The sequence below is a fragment of the Macrobrachium nipponense genome, chromosome 18, assembly GCF_015104395.2.
Source record: "Macrobrachium nipponense isolate FS-2020 chromosome 18, ASM1510439v2, whole genome shotgun sequence".
Lineage (NCBI taxonomy): Eukaryota > Metazoa > Arthropoda > Malacostraca > Decapoda > Palaemonidae > Macrobrachium > Macrobrachium nipponense.
In genome coordinates, this window is record NC_087211.1 from 74,456,127 (window position 1) to 74,461,395 (window position 5,269).

General features: G+C 37.1%; 1 long non-coding RNA gene across 1 annotated transcript; it reads right to left on the reverse strand.

Moving 5' to 3' along the window:
* Nucleotides 1-3,561: 3,561 nt before the first annotated feature.
* LOC135196848 (uncharacterized) lies at nt 3,562-4,714 on the reverse strand. The gene is made up of 2 exons (XR_010310489.1): nt 4,504-4,714; nt 3,562-3,907 (listed from the first exon to the last, which is right to left on the reverse strand). It is a non-coding gene; the product is annotated as an uncharacterized LOC135196848 (long non-coding RNA).
* Nucleotides 4,715-5,269: the final 555 nt, after the last annotated feature.

The following is a 5,269-nucleotide window of genomic DNA, read 5'->3' on the forward strand; positions in this document are numbered from 1 at the left end:
TTCTTTGCAGCGTGCCTTCGACCCCTAGCTGTAACCCCTTTCGTTCCTTTTACTGTACCTCCTTTCATATTCTCTTTCTTCCCTCGTACTTTCGACCCTTTCCTAACAATTGATTCATAGTATACCTGCGAGGTTTGCCTCCTGTTACACCTTTCAGATCTTTTATTATCATTTCTGTTTCAGTGCTGAATGACCTCATAAGTCCCAGTGCTCGGCCTTTGGCCTAAATTCTATATATTCATTTCACAATTACTCTACGGATGTTGTACTTCACGTTCAACTATCATAAAGAGAAATCGGTGACAAAGTGCTTCAGTTATTTTCAACATTATTATGATTATTTCCTTCCAGTTTTTAAAGCGACAATACACTGGAAAGAAATTTGAATATCGTTTTCTAATAATACTAAGATATCCAATTGTAGTTTTCTGTGAAAGAAACTAATGTCCCGGTTTTGTCTGTCCGCCCTCATATCTTAAAAACTATCGAGGCTAGAGGGCTGCAAATTGGTATGTTGACCATCCACCCTCCAATCATTAAACATACCAAATTGCAGCCCTGTAGCCTCGGTAATTTTTTTTAACTAAATTTACCTTGATCGCGCGTCCAACAACACAGGCCAACACCGGACCGTGCTGAGAGCCTCATGGGAGTTCCATACAGTATCATACGCTGTACAGAAAACTCGATTGCGCCGAAGAAACTTCGGTGCATTTTTAAATTGTTTCTTACAATAACTTATTGTGTTGAAATATAAATAATCGAAAAGAAAATCATAATATCAGTAGGAGATGGATTAAGCTAAACGGAATATCGATGGTTTTATCCTTCGATATTCACATCAATGTCATTGATTGAAAGCTAACGAGGTATCGGAGATGATCAGCCTCAGGGCGACGCATCTGGGGAACATTCAAGAAATTCTCCCCGTATCAAGTGAGCCGCCCCTGGGACCCTAAAGGTAATTAGGAAGAAGCAGGTGTTGGAACAGAGAGAGAGAGAGAGAGAGAGGAGAGAGAGAGAGAGACAGCCACGTGTCTCAGTAGGTTAACGACCTCTCCTAATCATCGGAGACCCCGAGATTGATTCCATGGGGAAGGGGGCGGCTGATTTGGCGGCCTGAAGAAGAAATTTACTTTGCTGCTAACCTAAGTCGAGAGATTAGTACCTGGTAGTTAGTCAACTGCCTTGGGCTGCGGTAGGATACAGGAGTCCATGTGGATGGTCATCTCATCTTCAGGGAAAAAGTGATGTTGAAAAACCTTCAGTTGAAAAGTCCTAAGGGAAAAAAGTATCAGTTATCGAGGGAGTATAATCTTTCTCCTGTCAATAACTACTTGTGTAATCGCCTTTGTGTCACATAATGTCCGTCCCATAATTATAGCGGTGCGCGTCATGTCTTTTTTATGGATTTCTTTGCTGGATGGTTTGATATGATACATAACCAAATTAAATATGACAATTAGGCGAAGGTTATGGTATAAGTTTGTTTATATGTTATCTATTTAAAAAAAATCAGAAAATGCATTATAAAACAGTCTAACAATCAGCACGCCTGTTGTTCAGAAATGAAAGAAGGAAAAATGGAGTCCCATGAACAAGTATCTAGTAAGATAAATGAGAATCGTGATAGAATGTTTCTTTTCTTACGGCTCAGTATGCCTGTCGTCTTTAAATGTTCCGTTTAGTCCGTTTTTTTTTTAACTCTTTGTTGTTGTTTCCGAAACATATTTCATTTTTTTGCTCGCAAAAAAAAAAAAAAAAAAAAATTCAAATCTACCTTTACACCCTCTTAGATGCAGCTAATGAAACAACATTTATTTTAGCGTAGAAAATCCCCGTTTATTTCTTTATTTCCGAGATAATCTTCCCAGAGAAACAAAACTCGGGGGATTTGTTTGAAAAGATCCCCGTGTTGACTTTCCTCAAACGCTAAGTTCGTTTTGTTTATTTGCGAGGGAAAATCTTTCCCTGAGAATGTGAGCGTTTGTTGCTCTTGTCTTTCCTTCTGGCTTTGTTTGTTTTCCTCTTCTTCCTAAGTGACTGTTTGCCTTGGCTGAATAGATAGCGGGGATTCCCCAACAATCAATTATCGGCTAGTTGATGGATGACTGGCAGTGGGTTCCAACGAGACTTGAAAAGCCCAAAAAGAGATTTTATGCCTTCGATGTCGTTTTGTTTTTGGTTTGAGCGAAGACGGAATAGGTCATAATGAGGTGTGGGAGACAATGGAAAAAGTTCGCAAGTGAGTATTCTAGTAAACTTATGATTGGGTCTGTAAGTTAGGGGAATAAATAGTTGAGTTTATTTGTAATTGGGGAGTTACAATGGGAATGTGGCATCGGCTATTGCTTTGTTTTCTGTGGAGCCACCCCTATGAAGGGACACCGTTTATGCATGATACAAACACACGTACATAAACGCACTGTGTTTATATATTTTTATGTGTTTACGTATATTATATATATATATATATAATATATACTATATATATTATATAATAGATATATATAAAGTGTAGTATATTTTCTATATATACAGAGAGAGAGGGGGGAGGGAGAGCGGAGAGAGAGAGAATCTACGCTTTTCTTTCCGGTCACTAATACTTTGTATGTAATGAAACTCTACGTTTAACTTGCCGTCGTCCAGCTCAGGCCCGACCTCTAAAAATTGCCGTATCGACCCCCATTTATATTATCGTTCATTTTGACGGCTGAGTATTGCACTTACACACATACATATACACACTATACATACACACACACACACACACACCCACACACACACACACACACACACACACATATATATGTATAACAGAATCACGAAAGTTAGGAACGTGATAAATCCATAAATAAAGATAAATGCCACGAAGGAAAAAAAAAATAACGAAGGAGTCTGCGAGATCTTTGCGGCTGACAAGCCCTTTACTGAAGCAAGATACTCAGTAAAGGGCTTGTCAGCCGAAAGATCTCGCAGACTCCTTCGTTTATTTTTCTTCGTGGCATTTATCTTTATTTACACATATATATACATATATATATATATATATATATATATATATATATATATATCTATATATATATATATATATATATATATATATATATATATATATATGTATATCTGACATATCCATTCAAACAAGTATCTTATGCAAGTATATTACCTTTATAGGTGAGACGGCAGATTTTATCATTCAATCATTGTGTTCGCTTTTGTGTTTAAATATGCCCTTAATCCTATGAGCTATTCCTCTGCTGTACTTACTTGTGTTGACATCTGCACAGCTGTTTTCACGAAGATCCTCTTGACATCCTTGGCGTTACATCTTTATCAGAGTGACTTAATTTGTCATTCGTCTTTATTTCTGTGGGTTCTCTTTTATTCTGTACTTTCACTCTCTAGGATTTTGCCTTTTAAACTTTTTAAATAGTTTAAAGATTATTTTTGTTTTGTTTTGTGCTCCAGAATTCCCTTTTGTTAATTTTTCACATTTCTTTCATCATGTTTTTTTTAAGACGTCAGAATTATGGTGATTATTTTTATTTCGCTATTTACTTTTTGTATTTTAATCTTTATTTGTTTCTTGTTTATTTTTGGGTAGTGTCTGCAGTTCTTTCAGTATTCTCACATTTGTCTTTAAGGCAACGTTAACAATAAAATAATGATTCTCTTCATTTTTCGACTCTTTCTTTTATTTTGACTAATATATTTCCGACAGCACAATGGAGATTATTATCTTCAAACGACACTAATTAATCCAATCACACATTTAACAGGTAGCCATTCAGTCTTCACGGTTAGTTAAACACCATCAAATAAATCCGTGTCGGTTATTGCCAAGAGAAGAGATTCTTCACACTGTTTATTTTCTCAACTAAATTGTTCTTTAAATTCTCGAAACCTACGGATTAAATATGCCGGTTATTTTCCATTAAAAACCAATTAGTTTTTCTTGCATACTTAATACTACGTTTTTTTTTTTATTAAACACCATTTATACTATATATATTTAGAGAATCCTGCATTTATCCCTTGCAATAGCTTTAGTTCTTGCAGATTTATTTGTCTTATTTTTGTAGGATTAGACAACATTAATGTTAGATATTGATTTATTTTCTCTTTAAAGATGTTTAAACATCTCAGTCTATTAACTGGCACCTGGTTTTACTGGATCTCAGGTCAATCAAATGCCAAAGCGATTGCGAAGGTCAATTATAAATTTTCTGAATTCACACAACACTTTTCAACTTCAAATCACGGAGTTAGCACGGCCAAGGGTCAAAATAAGGACTTTAGAGAGGTCACAGGTCAAACAGGAATATATTGAAGTAACCTTAATGACAAATATTATTTAAAAAATTGGAGAGCATTTTTTCTTGCGCCACTATAACCTTGGCTTCAGAATTGGCACTGCCGGTCAAACTGATGACCCAAAAAGGTCAAAGGTCAAGTAGAGATTTCTTGTGATAACACAATGTCAGTAAGAAAAAAAATTACACAAAACGCTATCGGGTTGTTTCGCTGGGCACTACAGTCTTGACTGCGAACGGGGCACTACTGCCAGTGCCCGGGCGGAAAGTGGCACTGAGAGTGCCATCCCTCTCGTCACACCTTCACGCTCTATTCTGATGCCCAAAAGCTGAATGCCAACGTACACGGGAACAGGGTATTTCGTCTTAGTACATAGTTGTGCACAAGGCTGCTCTGAGATCGCTTTCAAAAACCCTGCTTGCTCGCTTGCTCAAGAATTCTCTCTCTCTCTCTCTCTCTCTCTCTCTCTCTCTCTCTCTCTCTCTCTCTCTCTCTTTGAAATATATTAATTTTCGAATCACCTTTAAAAAAGCTCTTTTCACAACCAACAATATATGCTAGGTTTCTCTCTCTCTCTCTCTCTGAAATATATTAATTTTCGAATCACCTTTTAAAATATCTTTCTCTCTCTCTCTCTCTCTCTCTCTCTCTCTCTCTCTCTCTCTCTCATGCTTTTTCTTTGTCATTTTTCCTCCCTTGCCTTTTCTGTCTCTTATTCATTGCCATAGGATAAAGATGAACAGTCCCTTTCTCTCCTTCGATATACAGTGAAAACTATAGTAGATTCACATCAACCGTGCATCTGATGTCTAGGCCAGTCCCTTACGACGCTCCTGAATGGCTGTTACTAAGCCAATCACGCGGCTGGAAACTCTCAGTCTCTCTCAAGAGTTCATATAGGCAGGATGTATGTTCCACTCTCCTGAGGGATACGTCTTTCAAAAGTATCCCT